A 17,418-nucleotide genomic window follows, 5' to 3' on the forward strand; every position below is an offset into this window, starting at 1 on the left:
TATTTATCAAAGATGCTTTAAGCCCTGTTTGTTCTTAGAGAAATAAAAAAGCTTTCAGGTGTAGATTTCTACAGACCAATGAGAGATGGCCTGTGCTTATCACAGACAAAAACTTTTACTCCATATTTTAAACATTTTGCTTACTGGTTTAATCAGACTGTTAAAAGTAACACGACAATTTTCCTCTGAGTAGTGCAACGAGGTCAGTATTAAGTCTGCGTATGGGTAAATGGTTGTCTTGAAGATAGGGTACAGACGCTAAAATTTAGCCAAAGCATGGTCATTGGAAACTACAAAGATGGCTGCTTACAGGAGACTTGTATAATTGTGGACAACTAGCTTAGGATGGTCTCTTCTCTTTTACAAAAGAATCTCTTTCTGTGTCAACTATTTGGGTCGGAAGGTTTATAGAGCAGTGACCGTCTTACATACATGGGCGCTTGAAAAATTCATCAGTGGTTCTGAATGAGGTCTTCAGGCTTTAGTTAAGTTTTAGACTCTTATGCATGTGTCTTCCTTCCATGTCAATTAAGTCTCCAAACGCTAATTTGAACTGCATCTGTTCCATATGCAGACAATTGAGAGTCACGTGGTAAGGAGGTATTTAAGTTGACAGTTACAAGTCTGAGCCACTATCTAACGACTTCTTGAAATTCTAATGTATTAAAATGTCTTCATTCCCATGGAGACTGAGGAGAGAAAGATGCTCTATAGGTACCTAAGATAGAGGTGTTCGTGGCTACAGACACAATAGGCCATGGGGCAGTTCCCCAATACTACAAGGTATAAAGTACAGAGGAACCTAATCTCACCGTACACTATTAGTGAGATAAGACCAGAATCCTCCCTTAGTAAATTGGAGGGATGTGAATGTTGACAGTATTTGTTCAAAACACTTATTCAGAAAGGAGCTGAAACTTGCCTACGTCTCTAGGGTGCCCAAATATCTGACGTTAAGCTCAAATTGACATCGCCAGGTATATGAATCTGTAATAAACTCTGCTTAAAGTTGAGCAAGTAATGGCAGACTTTTTTTGTTTTCAGTAGTGGCTGCAACATTTTTCCATTTTCAGAATATAAGATATGGACTTCAAATAATACCTCTGTGACAGGGTGGAAAAGTACATCGGTCCCTAATAGAAGGAAAATGAACCCAGACGCCGTTCCCAATGAGGGACTGCCAGAATACCCAACCTTAGGTATAAGCTATGCAGTCAGCGCTCTCACAGATGCGATGCTAGTTAACTTGGTACCTGTCAGAGGTACCAGCTTGGTACCAGCCCAGGCATTGCCGCCAGCAAGCCTCTCTGGTGTTTTGTAGCAGCGAATACAGCACCAGCCTTTTGGTACTATGGAATAATAGCACATGCAATCCCCATTTATGTGGAGGTACCAGTTGTCTGCCTTGAGCTCACCTAGGCTTCCGAAAGCAGGGAGGGCATAAGCCCTGTAGGGTGAGAGGGTACAGTGCAGATGAAAACTTATGGCTAGATCCTCCTCCTGTGGAAGTGGGTGCAGGCATATTTTAAATTGCTTTGCAAATGGCTCTCGAACTTCACTTAACCCCAGGGGACATAATTAACCTTTACTTCCCCAAGACTCCACCTGAGAACTGTTGCTTGCTAGTGAACACACTAGCTTCATTTTCATTAGCGCGCATTTGTGGGCTGCTTACAGTCATCTATTTTACTCTAACATCAAATCAAGTAATGATTGAATACAGCATGTTTATTCCCTCCTTTCCAAATAAATTTTGAAAAATGAATCCAGCATCCTGCCCATATCACAACATTTTGGTATTGCTCAATTAGCGATTCCCATTGACGCTTTTGCTAATGAAGAAAAAGCTACATAATGGCAGCTGTGGTTGGATGAGATCAGTCTGGTGCAATTTGACAGTCATGGTATTAGACACACATAATTCTTTGCTTGCAGACCTTAACGCACACTGCTTCAAAAAGCAGAAGGGAGGTATTCACTGCTTCAGTCGTCTGTCTTTGCCAAACCCTGGAGCACTATGTGTCCAAGGGGGAACTGTAAACTGTCAGTACACTTATATCCAAACATCTTTCATCTTTTTCCTCATTGTTGCTAAATCCCCTTACGTAGCTCCTGCACTTGAAAACTGTACGTATTGCAGGCACGTTCCCTCAAGACATCTGTGTATTATGCAATAAAGGAATCTTTTCTCCTCCATGTCCCCTTTTCTCTCTGCTTTACAGAAAGATTCTTGAAGGCGTTGTTGTAATTTTTGTTAAATGCTGTTATAAATGAGAGGATTAAAGAAAGAATTGGAGTAGCCAAGCTAAAGAAAGATGCTTTTCCAGACGGGTGGGATGTTGCAGGAACAGAGGGGACTTACTAATTCTGTGACGGAGAAAGGTATCCAGCACAGTACAAAAACTCCAATTAAGATGCCAGCCATCAAAGCTGCCTTTTTCTCTTTCTGTTCTCTCTGTGTTTCTCCATCTGTCTGGAAAGTGATAGCTGCATGACGAGCTGTAAACACCATCTGTGGTTCCTGTGAAGCTTCCCTCACCTCAAAACAAAAGCAAACATGGATTCTTACCAAGACAATTTGTTTGAGTGAAGTATTATTTTTAAATGACAGCACGACATCTGTGCGCCTACCACAAAAGGCCCCCAACTCCATTCCTTCCATGCTAAAAGAAAATGTCCCAGAGTGCCAAAATTACCAGACTTCTCGTTATGTTGGAAAGGCTTCTGAGTGTGACTGACAAACAAAGGTAAATAAAGACTAACTGATGCCATGTGTGTTGTGGCCATTCTTTCTCAGTTTATTTTACTGGATGCATTGGTACCTAAAAGGAAATCATGTTGTTAAGAAAGGCTAAAAAGGCACGCACCTTGTGCGTATCCCTAAATTAGAATCTCCTAAGTTGCTACATGATCTTTGGGGTTTCTCAGGCCTGAATCATAAATGAATTTCATTCCATTGAAGGCCCTTTGGGTCATTTCCCTAAGATATTACAGACCTGATAACGAATGCCCATATCTTTTGTGAGTGCTGGAGCATGGCACTACTACTCGTTCTTCAGAATACACCCAAAACTCTCAGCTAAACCTGCTAGCCATTTTTTCCATCAGGCCCTTTTTAAATGAAAGATGAGGATTTCAAAAAAATGAGATCCTATAAGAAAAGTGTCTTTGGAAAATGCCAGTATTTCATTACTAAAAAAGAAGTCTTAAATGCCTGAAAATAAAATGGAATGCTTTGGATATATTTCAGTAGAAAGTAAATCCATCAGTAATATGAGAGGCACAGTTCAGGTGCTTTCTGCTCTTCCTTGAGGGAGACTGTCTCATCACATGCGCTCTTCCATCGTGGAGGGGCACAAAGCGGTGTGTCACAGGGGCTGTGGTCTCGTCAGAGTGCCTGCACAATTTACGACAACGGGAGCATAACAAGGCACCTGAAACGATGTACCCTTAGGCACTGTGCTACCATTTTGAATTAAGGTACAAAATGCTCAGGCAGTAATCAAAGTATTTACTAAAAAAAATAAAAATCAAAAAAAACAGAAACCCTTTCCTGGGAAAGCATCACTGGTTCTCATTTCCCTTCTTCTATCACCTCTTCTGCATTTTACTCAGTTCTACTTGCAGTCTCACAAAAAGCAGTGAGTTTGTTGGTGGAAAAAAACATTTCAAACAGCCTTCAGTTTATACTTGGGCTTCCACAGGAGTTGCATGAGGGGGCAGAACATCAGCTATGCCAAGCTGCTGGCACTGCGTCTTTCCTCCTCCTCTCTTGCTAAGGGCAAGACAACCGCACAGTGAGTAAGTACAGCACACAGCTCTGGCTGGCAGTGAGATTGTGCGAACAGGTTCTGCACACAAATTAGACCTGTGCTCAGAATTTGCCCAGCAAAAGATATCCCCATGTCATTTTAGTCTGGTGAGTGAAGTATCTGTGAGTTTGTACTTCTGTTAAGCACTACAATTATGAGGAAAGCCCGCTAAAGCCATCAGTTTAAGGATGCAGCCTGAGGCTCTTAAAATTTGCCTGAGTGATAGTTCATAGGAATTGCAAAAACTTGACATCTTTCCAAAGATGGCTTGTGGTTTAGAAATTAGCTACCTGTTCTACATCTGTATGCCCCTTTGTGCAAGCTTTATAATAGATGAAGCGCCTCTATTTAATATGAGCATAGCAACTCTGCAAGTGAAGCACTGGCAGAGGCCAGACAATCACTCTTCAAGATAGATATCCCTGTCTTCACCCTTGGACATGAGACATGACTGCGGAATGCAAGAGCAGCAGATTATGGGTGCAGGCAAATAATAGAGGAAAATGAAAATCACATTTGTCTGGACAATTAAAATGGGACACCCCTCATGTAGCAAGGATCACATCGTTTGTCTGCAGAAGGACTTGCTCTGCATACCCTTAATCATATTCTGCAAAGAGGGATGAAGGTATGACATTAGCCCTGAACGATTACGTTTTAGCTCTGAGGAACGGCTACATAAGCATGCCCCTTGGGAAGAGCCATACAAAGGATTTGGTCACTTGCATAGAACATATTTTGGGTACTATATTCAACCTTCAACCCTGACTCAAAAGACAGAGCTCACAGTATGCCATCATCAGAGCAGTTTCTTTTTCAGTACGCTCGGTTTTTGGGAGCTTTGTGACTGAACTGCAGAAATTGCCGACAGCAATTCTTCTACCACTTACTTAATTTTATGTGGAGGGGTAAAAGTGAGTGAGTTTATTTTGATACATGACAGCACACTCCTCAAATGTTTTCGCTAATGCAACATGCATTTACGGCCTGGTCCAGCTCCTACTGAAATCAGAGGATTGCCACAAACTCCACTAGTTTGTAGCTCAGACTTGTGAATACTAAACAGCAAGGTGAAAACAGATTACGTTATTTTTTGTAAATTACAGGATGGCAGTTCCCTTCATATTTACTTAATTTCTACGTCCTCTGTTGTCATAGTTGTTTTTTTTTTTTTTTCCTAAAGAATTTCTGACTAGTTCTGTGTGGAACTTCTGAATGCTGTTGTAATAATAATAAAAGTGCAAGTAGAAGCCTATCACGTTAGGAAAAACAAACAGTGGTTTCTCCCATGGACAGTTCTAGTAAATAAATTGCATAAATACCTCTGGCAGACTGGAGCTATTTTGCTTCACTTTTCCCTAAGAAATGCTTTCAAAAGCCAAGAGTACACAAAGTATTCTTTAAAGGGTAACGGATATCGCTGCTCAACAAAGTCCTTCAGCCTGTGACTTCAACAGGACTTTAACAAGCATTTGAATGTTGGAAGTTGTATTAAAGCTCAGCCTTCCTTGATCATCTCAGAGTCTAATTCTGATCCCCACACACTGTTTCCAGCTGGCCAGCTGCATGCACTGAGGATGATGCTCACTCAGTTGCCCTTCCATCAGGCGTGCCTGCCATGACACCTGCATCTTGTGCACTCCCGGTGTGGGGTGCCAGTCCCTGGCAGGAGCATTGCCAGTCTGCAGACCTGTGATCCATTGGCCAGCTTCTCCTGGTGTGCACTGTCGCAAAACGGCCAAGAGACCAGAACGAGGCACAGGATTTCTAGCAAGGTCCCGTGTTCAAAGCTCCAGTAAATGGGGCAACCTCCTGGAGCGATATAGTCCCTCCCTACCGGGTGACCATATATATGTATTACATGACCTCCAGCATCTCATCTTTAACGTGGCGTCCGATTCATTGGGGATAGGCTGAAAGTCCAGTGCATGTTTAAAGTTATATATGGATTTAACCTGAAGTGCTCTTTCCAAGCAGTACAAAACGGAAGTTGGGAAAGCTTGACCTTTCATAATCATTTCAAACCTTTTAATTTCTATTGCTCTCTAGATGATTTGTAGCAGACCTGACTCATCTTCCTGGCCTGGGTGGTGAAAAGTTATCGTTACTACAACAAACTATCAGCCTCTTTGCTGAGGCTGTTTGCTATAAGCTAACCCACACAAAGTACATGGAAGGTAAAGTAGTCTACTGTAGGCAAGTTCTGTTGTGGCACACATGGCTGGCGGGAGAACTGCGCTAGAGGATTTCCCCCTTATGCAAGCCTAGGAAAACTGGCTTCTCCACTGTGATTTTTCGTTATCTGAACAAGATCACAGGTCAAAAAGATAATATAGCTACTTCACAGTCTTGCAGTTGTGATTTTCCTGAACTAAATATAGCTCTGACTACACCAGATCTGCAGTTACCAGTGCCAATCCTGTGGGCTCTGCATGATTTCTAACTAGTCACAGTATCCTAAGGACTGAGTGGGAGGAATCTTCCACCAAGCAGAGCCATCAGAGTTTTGCCTATTACAGTGTGACTTACTTAGGAAAGAAAAATCATTATTGTCTCAGTGCAGTGCTGACAGACTCCTTGTTCTTTGAACAAGACCACGAGAAATGGAAACGCACCACAAAGAATCAAAACATACGAACGTCTACACTTTTTTTTTGGTATGTTCCCCCCATCCTAGCAAACAAAACACTTTTCTGGACAGTTTTGCTTTGTTTTCTTGTATATCTCATCTACTTGCACAGCAGGGACAGATATAAGAAACAGAAGGCCAAGACTTCCTTCAGCGAAGGAGAATCTGGTCTCTTTCCTGTAGTATCCTGACTGGTTACATGGGTTGAGGAGCAGAAACTGGCCAAGGTGCAGAACAACACTGCACAGTTTGGACTGCTGAACCTAAAACTGAAGGACTTGACCCAAATCCCATCAAAGTAGTAGGAAAGACTCACAAAAATTGATACGCTTTAGATGAGGCCTTTATTATATAGAAACTGTGCAAGGTACTTTGAGGGAAAAAAGCATCAACAGAACTTGATTTTTAGCTCGTCACACTGAAATCGAGGCCTGTTCCTGGAATCATTACATACAAGTAATCCAGACGTTCAGATTGTGCCATTCTTGTTCTTGCTGAGCAAAGCCTGTTACACAAGTGAGTTCATTGATTTAAAAGGGCGCTATCCAGCAGTATGTGGTGTTTTTCAGGCAGATTCATTTATTTCAATTGGTCTGTTTACAGAGAGACTTATTACCGACTGTCAACAGGGTATGACAGACTATCGCTCTCTGTCAGAGATGGTATGTCACTACTTTTTTACATGAGGTCACTCATATCAGTATGGACTGTAGAATCGACTTTTTAGATTTTATAATAAGCAAACAAATTATAAAAGCACTAGCCTAATTTAGGGTCCCAATTCTGCAATTTTGGGTTTCAAAGGGAAGTAAAAAACAAGCTATCATTTTCAGGGGGGAGGCTGCAGTATGTTGCATTATATTAAAAGATCTCAGATATTTTATGTCCATCTCCCTCCCTTTAATTTTTTTCTTAAAAGACTTAAAAAAAAGTTTTTCAAAAATTCAAGTGAAATTTTAGACAAAAGACTACTCAAAACAGTTATTTTAAGCTTGGATAGACATCTCTGTAAGAGTGTAGGAACTGACCCTATATATGCCAACTCAGCCTGGAGACAACTGCCCTTTCTCTGTAGATATGTGCAGTGGCAGCTGGCAAAGCACCTCGGGGTCTGACTGTTGGCTGAAAAGGCATCATCAGGGCATGATTATAATTCTTCCACTTGGTGCATCGGTTTCTTCAGGCATTTCTACTGGCACGGGAGTACTACGACCTCAGATCTTTTCCTCCTTAAATTACCTTGCTAGAATTAGCCAGCTGCACTGCTGGGTATATCTCAGCCCACAACGTGCAGCTTTGGCATGCAGTACCTGAGTGCAACACAGAGATCTCTCGCAGCAGGGACTCCTGCTGTTACTACTCACCTTCAGCCTGGGAAGCACTGCCAGCCTCTGACATCTGCTGCTGAAAGCCCATCTAATGTTAGTCGAAACAGCTAAACCAGGGTGCCTGGGCTGAGAAAGGCCAGAGATGCAGAGGGCACTTAACACTGAGACTAGCAGTGACAAAAGAAGAGTGCTGTTGGGTAAGGATGACAGACGCAGGGAAGGAAGAAAGAAAGCAGAGAAAGCAGACAACGGAGACATCACAGGAGAAAGAACCAGCAAATAAGAGCGAGTAAGTAGGCAAACCAAGAGAAACGGAACAGACCTTGCCTCATCACAGAGTGGGACAGTGTGGAAAAGTACTGAAGCAGACAGCCTGTCAAATTACACCCGGGTGCAGAGGAGCAGATTTGAATCATCTGAGTAGGACTGCCTCTCACCCTGGAAATGCTATCTTTGTGTGTGCATCTGAAAAAAAATCTGCTTTCCCAAAGGAACAGTAGTAACGTCAGAAGAAAACGTCAGAAGTGATGTAGGTGAAGATTCTTCTCCAAAATTAACTACAAAACTGTTACTTTTCCAGCGGACAAAATAAATCCTGCTCCTGTGAGCTTAAACGGAATCAGGATAAAACTCAATGAAAGCATCTGCTTTAGCTCAGAAAGCAAACTGAGAAGAAATGCATCTCGAATGCCAGCTCTTTTCATCTACAGGTCGTTAAAGGTACAGATGTTTGCAGCAGGTCACCAGCTCTTCCTTCAGGCGATGAGTAGATTCCTATGAGAATCACAAAAGTCTCTTTACTTAAGTCAGCAAATGAAGCTGCTGGGACAAAGGGAAGGTTGCCACTATATACTAAATGTCAATTCAAGAATCACTGTCATAAAAGGAGAAATTAAAATGTTAACTGCTGAAAAGGTAAGAAAGACGAAGAACTGCTGGCTTAAAACATTTGCTGGTGTCACAGTAGTAGTACAGATATACGGGCAACTCCTCCAAAATGGGTAAAATCAAACTAAAGAGCCAATTTTTAAAATGGCTCTTGAGATTTGCAGTGGATGCACCTGTCATTTCACCGCACACATTCTCACAGCACAACACTTGAAAGAGGAAAAAATGAGAATGCAACTCTTATCCCAGAGCGGCACTTTCTGAGCAGCTACTTAACGGCCCACACCTGGACTGTAACTGGGCTAAACGTACACAGCCCCGGGGAGACCCAGGGACTCCTCGCCGTGCCGCGCGCACCAGCTGGCCGGGGAGCGTGGGCGACGCAGGAGGTGGCGTGGGGCTCTCCTGGCCGGGCCCTCCGCCTTTATCTGTGTGGCCTGGGGCAGAGGCGCCACGGCGTTGCCCCGTCGGCCGCCCACCACGCAGAGCCAGGCCGCCTTGCAGATGCGGCAGTAGACGAAGAGCACCACGCAGAGACGATGGAGCCGGTGGAGACGATGGCGTAGGGGGTCTCCTGGCTGACCTGGCAGCGCTGCTGCGTGGGGCTGTAGGTCTCCACCCCAGCCGAGGAGCGGGCCAGGGAGATGGCGGCGACGGTGAGGGCCCAAGCGTTGGAGGCGCGTACTCCAGGTGGCCGGCGACCGACCAGTAGCGGTCCAGGGCAGTGGCGGTCACGTTTCAGATGCTGGCCGTGCAGCACAGCACGTCGAAGCACACCCATGCCTGGCACAGCTCCCGGCCCAGCCGCCACTGCCGCCCGCCCGACACCTCCTTCACCAGGCTCAGCGGCATCACCAGCGCTGCCACCAGCGCGTCCCAGACCGCTGTGGAGGCCACCAGGTTGTGGGGTGCCTGGTGGAAAGCTTTCACCCGCAGGATGGTCACCAGCACCAGCAGGTTCCAGAGGAAGGTGGCGGCGGTCAGGAGCAGGGTGAAGATGGAGGCGGGCTCGCTGCCCCTCCACACGCCGCCACCCAGCGGGGAGGCGGCGGTGGCCGAGGAGACGTTGGCGTCCACGTTGGCCTGACAGTGGCCGCAGGGCACGCAAGGAGCCAGGGTCCCTGCCGTGGCCGGGGCCGACGGGTCGCCCTCCCCACCCTTGCCTCCCCTTCCTTCTCCGCCTCGCAAGCACTTTCCCCCTTCCCCGATCGCCTGCGGCCCCGCCAGCCACCCTCAGCCGCGGTGCTGGCGAGCGAGAGCCCGCGTCGGGGCTCCCCCTAAGCGGCCGCCCCCCGCCGCCGCCGCCATGTGCTGCCGCCCCGGCCGCAGCCCGTGCTCCCGTCAGGCGGCTGCGGCGGGCGGAGAGGACGAGGCTCGCCGCGGCCGCGGGCAGGGGCGGGCACGGTAGAGGCGGTGCCGCCTCCGCCCCGCCCAAGCCCCGGGCGGACTCCCACCCCGGCTCCCCGTGAAGCGGCCGGACCCTCCCGTTCTTCCCGCCTTCCCCCCCTCCGCCATGTTCCCCTCAGCGCGCCTAGCGGTTTAACGGTCAGGCTGTGGCGCTGACCTACCTCCCCCTCCTGAAGGGCTCAGGGCGGGGGTCATACTTCTTTCGAGGCTGCCGCGTTCAAAGGGGAATATTTCCCGTTTAAAAGAAAAAAAAAAAAAAAGAAAATTCTTGAAATCCCCCCCGCGTTTTTAGGTCTGTTTGGAAGCAGAGTAAAGGCGCTGAGTGGGTTCTTGGTAAATCCCGAGCACTCGACCTCTGAAAACGTGTAATTCTCCCAGCTGCTTCCAAGTAATTGCCCGCAAAATTGAGATGCTTCAAAAATCATCTTAAATCTACTGTAAAACCTGTCTTAAAGGTCTGTAATAGCCCTTAACAGGGTGACATGCATAAAGGAGGGATAGCATTGTCGCTTTGCGATGTGACAGCTGTTTTGACAGTATAGCCATGTGGATTTCGTTTTATACTTAAGCTGCATTTCTCTGTGAGATCAAGCCTGCTTTCATTCCTGGTGTCCTTCATGACACGTATCTAACATTTTCACCTGACTTCCCCGTAGCCTGTCACTGGTGCAATTTCAGTGGACGTTAGTGGACAAAACCACAGGCTGTTTTCAAAATTACCAGACTATAAATGGTGCTGCTGAGAGCTCTCCAACGGGGCTTGAAGTTTCTTGAGGGACAAGATGAAATATAAGATCACAGAAGGTCAGTGAAGTTCATTTGCTCATATACACCTCTAATTGCTGACTAACAGGAGAGAGTTTTGGGAAAGGGTTATTTGCTTATGATGTTTGAAATATGGATTATTTTCTGGGCCAGTGTTATGAACAGGCTGGTCTAAATGAACACTGCTGAAATCGATGTTCTTCTTCACTTGCGTTCTCTTTCACCGGAGAAATAACACTATCTATCTGACAAAATAAAAACCTTCACGCCACCACTGACTGTCCCACAGCAAGAAGGGTCTAGCTTTGGCTTACTCAGGAGTCCTAACTTCAAAGGCTGACCCAACAATAAAATACACAAATCAAAGACACAGGTTGTATCAGAATAACCAGGCTGTTTTGTTTGGTTAATTTTTGGATGCTACTTCACTCACGAGATAAACAACAGAGAACTAAATAAATTCTTTCCCAAGCTCTTAAACTAGGCATGATTTCAGCTGGTCTTTCACATAGTAGTTCTAGCAGATGCCCTGATGTAACCCAGGATGCGTGTCTGCATCTGGAATTTGATTAAACTGATTCTCTAATTTACATGTGGATTTACTGTGAGAAATGACTATGCCGTTAAGTAAACTCTGCCCTCTGATGAGCATTTTCTCAGTGCAGTTATATCCTTCTACTCTCCCATTCGTAGGTGAGCAATGATGTTAGGACTGAAGGGAGCTTTCTCATTTGATTTCTGTGGTGTAGCTTCAGCTACAACTTCTTGAGTGTTTGGAAATAAGGATTTCTAGTTAAAACTCAACTAAGTTTTGATCTGGGAAGCTAGAGGGTGCTCACGTTTTGGCGAACACATGCTGGCCAGTGTGTGTCAGTACAGAATTAAACACGTGTTAGTCCCTCTATAACTACATACAGAGAATAAGTGCCTATGCTCAAACTATGCAGAAGGCCATTACTTCTTTCTCTGCAACATTTCTCACTTTTCCCTGGTGTCTTAAGATCTACTAAGAGAGAAGAGGACTTGAGACAGAGTTGAAGAGTGTAACAAGTACAGAACATATTTCCCAGTCCTTATCACCTCACTAAGTATCTCCTGCAAAACTCACACTTCTGACTGCTTCGGAGGAAATTCATCTCAAAAGTCTGCCGCCCTCCTGTAGAGGCTATATCCCATTCAATCAGTGAAACCACACCAAGTCTTGTCATAATTAGATTTTTTTTCTGTCAGTCTTAAAATTTTTAGCATCGCTTAATATTCCCTGCACCTTTATAATTCCTGTCCAATTGCCTCCTGGTACAATTGTGCTAATGATGCTGCTATCTTCAGCACACAGCTACCCAGACCCACTTCATGATAGCGCTCTGTCTTTTAGCGCTTTCAGAAACACCATGCTGTTTAGGGAGCAGGTTTGGAGGAGGACGATTCATCCAGGTAACAACTTTAACTCATTACATGAACTGGTGAGCCAGTTTTCATATTCTTGTTTGCTATATTTTTATAGCAAATATATACAATTTAAATATCATTCACATTCTTCACAAATTTTTTATCTGCTACAGACAGAAGTGGATTATTTTTATACCGCTACATAGGGACTATACTGAACTTTACTGTTCTGACACATTTTCCATTTTTTAGGTACAAAGGTCCCATGAGAGCTTCTAGCAGGCAAATTTTTATTCCATTCTGTTAGCTTATTAGAAAACCAGCGTCCTTTATAAAACACTGTTCAGAAAACTGTGTTATATAAATGCTGCAATTATTTTGATAAATCTCTAGAAAGACTCTCAGCTCTAGGAAAAAACAAAACCTCAAGAGCCTTTTGGCAGCTGGATCCATATTTTTATGATTGAAAACATGATAAAGAGAATGTAGATGTCACATAAATGCTAGCTAGCATTTACTTTATTAATAACGACCAAATCTTTGACAGAACAATTTCCATTTAAATAATCAGGTTTATGCAACCCATGTAGATGCAAGCCACTCAGTATGAGGTTTTCGAACGTAAGGGCCAGTCTACAAAGACTTGGGTACGTGCATAAGTTCAGTTTGCCACAAGGACGCGTGCACCTATGTTCTTTAAACAGACATGAGCCCTAGCACAGGTAAGACTAGTATGAAGTGGATTATATATTAAGACCTTTGCTAACGTTAGGCCTTTCTCCGGTTATAGAAAAAAACAACTCAGCTAGTAATTTATGACTGAGTAACTCTGATTTGCTTGGCCATGATTATTGGCTTCTGCTACCACCAATAATGTTGAAGAGGAACAATTTATTTTCTTAAACCATTATTTTGACTATGTACAAGACATGGACTTTCCACTTCTGGATTTTAATATTTTTAAGTGTCAGATTCAAAGTTATTTAGGAGCCCACATCCATTGATTTCTATCGTAACTGAAGTCAGAAAAAGTGTGAAAAGAGTTGCTGCACAGACTTGAAGTGACCTAGAACTAGAATGCAAAAGGTATTTAGGCACCTCAACTCTCTAAGTTGTTTGATAGAAATGGCATTCCCTCCCCACAGAGAGAGTTTGCAAAACATTCTACATGTGGCCCACATACTACTCTTGATTTATTCCACTACCATTATAGACAATGTGGAGTGAAAGTACAGTAAAACATCATCTTTCACCTGCATTTATATGAATTTATCATGAGTACAGGTCTGGAATCTATATATATCTAATACGTCTATTTTTATGTGCAGTACTTTTGAATAGAAAAAAACTTTAAAATATTATTTGGATGAGTCGGAGATGAATTAAAATCTGTACATCTTAGGAACCCTCACAAATAAGGTACTTTAAATTATTCCTTGGTAGCAATACAAAATGGCCTCCAAATACACAACTAAGATATCCTGTGCTCACTTCTCTTCAGCTTGAGAATGAACTGAAAACAGGAGCAGCTGTCACTGGTGGTGGCATTTGCACAGCTATTTGTCAGCAGGGACCAGCTGAGGTAGCCAGTCTGTTTTCTCACTCATCCCTCTTCCCATAAAGAAAGGGTTTTATTAATTAGAAGTGACAGTATATCAAGAACACTTATCAGGAGCTTAAAAGGAAGGTTTAATAGCTCTTACAGATTCACATGGTCTGTCAACCTGTAAGAATAAATGTCTAGTTTTAGTTAACCAGAGTAACATTTTTAATACTCCCGTGACTCTCAAAAGTCATAGGCTATTGCAACCACTTATAGAGATGCCCAGAAACCCCTGCATGGCTAAACACCTGCAGATGACAGCCAAAAGAAAGAGCAGTATTTGGAAGACCCTGTGGAGTTATTATACAAGATTTTGCAGGGCCTATGATTTTCTTCTTTTTAATTCTGACCAGGAGGAGCAAATAGCAGAGGACTTCATGGTTTTCAGTGCTGTAGCTTACAGAAGTGTTTGGGAAGATGAACTGTTTAATCATAGAGTATGCTCAGATCTTTTTTTTAAAAGGGTGGATGCAATTCTTAAGCTGGATGACATCGACATAACAAATAGAGAGCGTGTCTAGCCAGCACCCTGATTTTCCATTCATCTTCCATCCTCTTAATGGCATCCTACATCTAACTTCTCGCAATTCCATATCAAAGTATGCCATAGCGACCAAGAGAAAGAAAAGGTAATCTCTTCCCCACGCGGCCATGCAATAAAGAGATTTAACACAAACATTAAAGTGTTTATGACTTTGACAGAAGCCAGGACGTTTTAGAAGGAAAGAACATTCCAATTCAAAACGCTGGATTCCTACTGTCAGAGCTCCTCTATAAACCTAGAGCAAACAAAAGCCATCAGGAACAGTTGTATGAATACTCTTGTCAAGCCAAGCAGCTAAAATCCTGAAAAAAGCAAGCTAGTAGAGCAAAAGTCAATAGTAAAGAACAGAGATTTTACTCTGCATGCCCAGCGAGAGTTGTTTCTGAGCTCTATTCAGCGTTATTTAATTTTGAAAAAAAAAAACCAAACACAGCTGTCTTCTAAGGAAGAATACCTGGCTCTTATGTAGTTGTTCGGGTTTTAGACTTCTGTAAAATACCTTGTAGGTATAGGCGGTTGAAGCAACTAGACAAGAATCTTTTGAATAGGACAGTGTTTCCTGTCAGTACCCACCTTCCTTACACGTTTCACAATGCGAAGAAGTTGGAGGCCTCTACTCAAATGTCATTTTTGAATGACATACAAACTTGACTTGTTGCCCTTCCTGCGAGAGCTTGCTTCCCCTTAGATTACTAGCTTGAAAATATCTAAAGCTCTAGTAGCTCACTTAAGTTGACGGCTCAATTTAAGCACCAAAATGGCTAATTACTACCAAAGTATAAACACATTTTTTATTCACAGTGGAGCAGACATAGGTAGGTAACATCTTATCCAGTTCTCTCAAATTTCTGCTCTACTTTGTCAACAAACCTGTGTCCTCTACCCAGGATGTTCACCCTGAAAAATTTGATGGCAGTGATTTGACTAGTCTTGTAGTTGTCTGTAACTCGGCAATGTTACAGCATAGGAAACTTGTGTCACGACAAGATTTTTCATGATCATGGGCAGGAGCTTAGCAATGAAATTTTCCTTTATGGACCTGTTCTGAGAACTGTCAAAAAAAAAATCTTCCAGTTCAAGCAGGACAGTTTTGATCACCCCTTTAAGTGGTTTAAAGAGTTCAATTTCTTTGTCAAGGTTCTCAGAGAAAGACGACAATTTCTCAAGACACACAATATTAGTCCCCAACCTATCCGTCATTGTTATGAGACAAGCCTTGAAAGTCTGATGGCTGAAGTCTATTAAACTGCTCACAAGATTGATAACAGGGTAAGCTGTAAAGGAAATGGTAGATTTACAATCAGTTTGACAAACTTTTAAACTTGCAGTATCATAGTAGAATAGATGCTGCCTGCTACAAGCAGATCTTCCATTAGAAACTATTTTTCATTTGTGATTCCATACAAATTGTAACTAAATCTGCACAAGCCAGAAAGCTGAAGTCCTCCTTTTTCAATACCTAGTCTCAGCTCTGGAATTTCTCTTCTGATTTGTCAGGAAATCGCCGTGTGAAATAGCAGACTACATAATTGCTTCAGACTGTGCAGCCCTTATACCTCTGAAATATTTAAATAAAAGCAACAGCATTAACTTTTATTTGTGGGATGGTAGGGAGATGATACTCCAATCGGCTTGTGAAAATACCCTCTCTAGGGTAAGCTAGTGCTACTCTAGAGCCATACCATCTAGTCTTGCTATCTTCCAGATGAGATTATTTTAAAGATTTGCTTTTATTGGGGTACATGAGAAAACACAAAGCAAAAATACCTGGGAGGAGCTGGATGCTCTGGCACTGAACCCCTATTTTTAGTTTTCCAGATGACAGACTCTAGAAACTGACAGTGCCTCAACTCTTCCAAAGGAAGTTAGGTGGAGCTGGAAGTTGTCTGCTGCCTATCTTCTGCTCCCCAAATCACCGAGAATGACAGAATAAAGCAAGCTTTCGACAAAACAGATTTTCGCCCTACACAAAGAAGGGTCATGAATTCTGATATGCCTTTAAGCCAAACTAGTTCTGGCTATGCAGCACCTGGAATTACCGCTCTGACACAATAATTGATTGTGCCCATCATCACAGCTTTTTTTTTTTTATTCCAAACTAATACTCCCTTCACTTATACTCTTTGTGCCCATGTAACCATATTCTGATCTTTACAGTAGCTTACTGCAACTTTGCTTTTATCTCTTCGCAAGTGATTAACTTTGTATTCATTTAATGAGTCCCTCGACAGAATTAATTTCATTGTAATGTAAGTTGATTCCCATAATGTAACTGCAGAGCCTGCAAGTATAGCAAAACCTTTCAACTGTATGATAGCGTAGATCTCAGAGACAGTTCTTAAAATGCACTATTGCAAAATAGACTTGAGATTTATTTTCACATCTATATTTATAGATTTATAAGCAAATCCAGAATCAAAGATTGGAGCACTGTGAACCGGGTACCATGTTCCTAATTAATGTTGCCTACCCATAAGTGCAGATTCTGCTTTTTCATCGCAACCCTGGAAGCATGAGACCTTCAAACCCTAACGATGGAGGTAATGTATTTTAATATTTTTAAAGTATTTTGACATATCAGAAGTTCTTAATATCTGACCGATATTGATCAAGAGCCTTTAAAAGTTGCCCATCAGGGCTTTAAGTCAGCTGCTTCACAAAAAGGCGGGGGGGGGGGGGGAAGCAACGTTCTCAGTCTTGAATGGTATAAGCACTAGCAACAGAATGGTCATGCTGTTTTTCCGAAGAATGATCTAGTTTCTCTTAAGGTTAAAAGAAAGACCTCCAACATTCTTCTCCACTACTTGTATGCACAAATTGTCATGTTAAATCTGACATGCTACTTCAAAAAAAAAAAAACCTATGGATTATGGTCCATATTACACTGGAAAAAATATCTATGCCTTTGTATTCGTAATTGGTCCTGGATAACGTTTTAGATGATACAGAACACAGATATGATGAATTACAGCTATTTTACCGTAATCATTTGGGGCCTGGATTTCTGCATTCTGTGACACTGCAATTCTTCCCTGCACTGATGGACGTACATT

At 43.0% G+C, this 17,418-nt stretch overlaps 1 pseudogene; it reads right to left on the bottom strand.

The window, feature by feature from the left end:
• Positions 1–2,035: 2,035 nt before the first annotated feature.
• LOC138067694 (5-hydroxytryptamine receptor 5B-like) lies at positions 2,036–10,259 on the bottom strand (annotated as a pseudogene).
• Positions 10,260–17,418: the final 7,159 nt, after the last annotated feature.

This window comes from Struthio camelus, chromosome 6 (assembly GCF_040807025.1).
Source record: "Struthio camelus isolate bStrCam1 chromosome 6, bStrCam1.hap1, whole genome shotgun sequence".
Classification (NCBI taxonomy): Eukaryota; Metazoa; Chordata; class Aves; order Struthioniformes; family Struthionidae; genus Struthio; species Struthio camelus.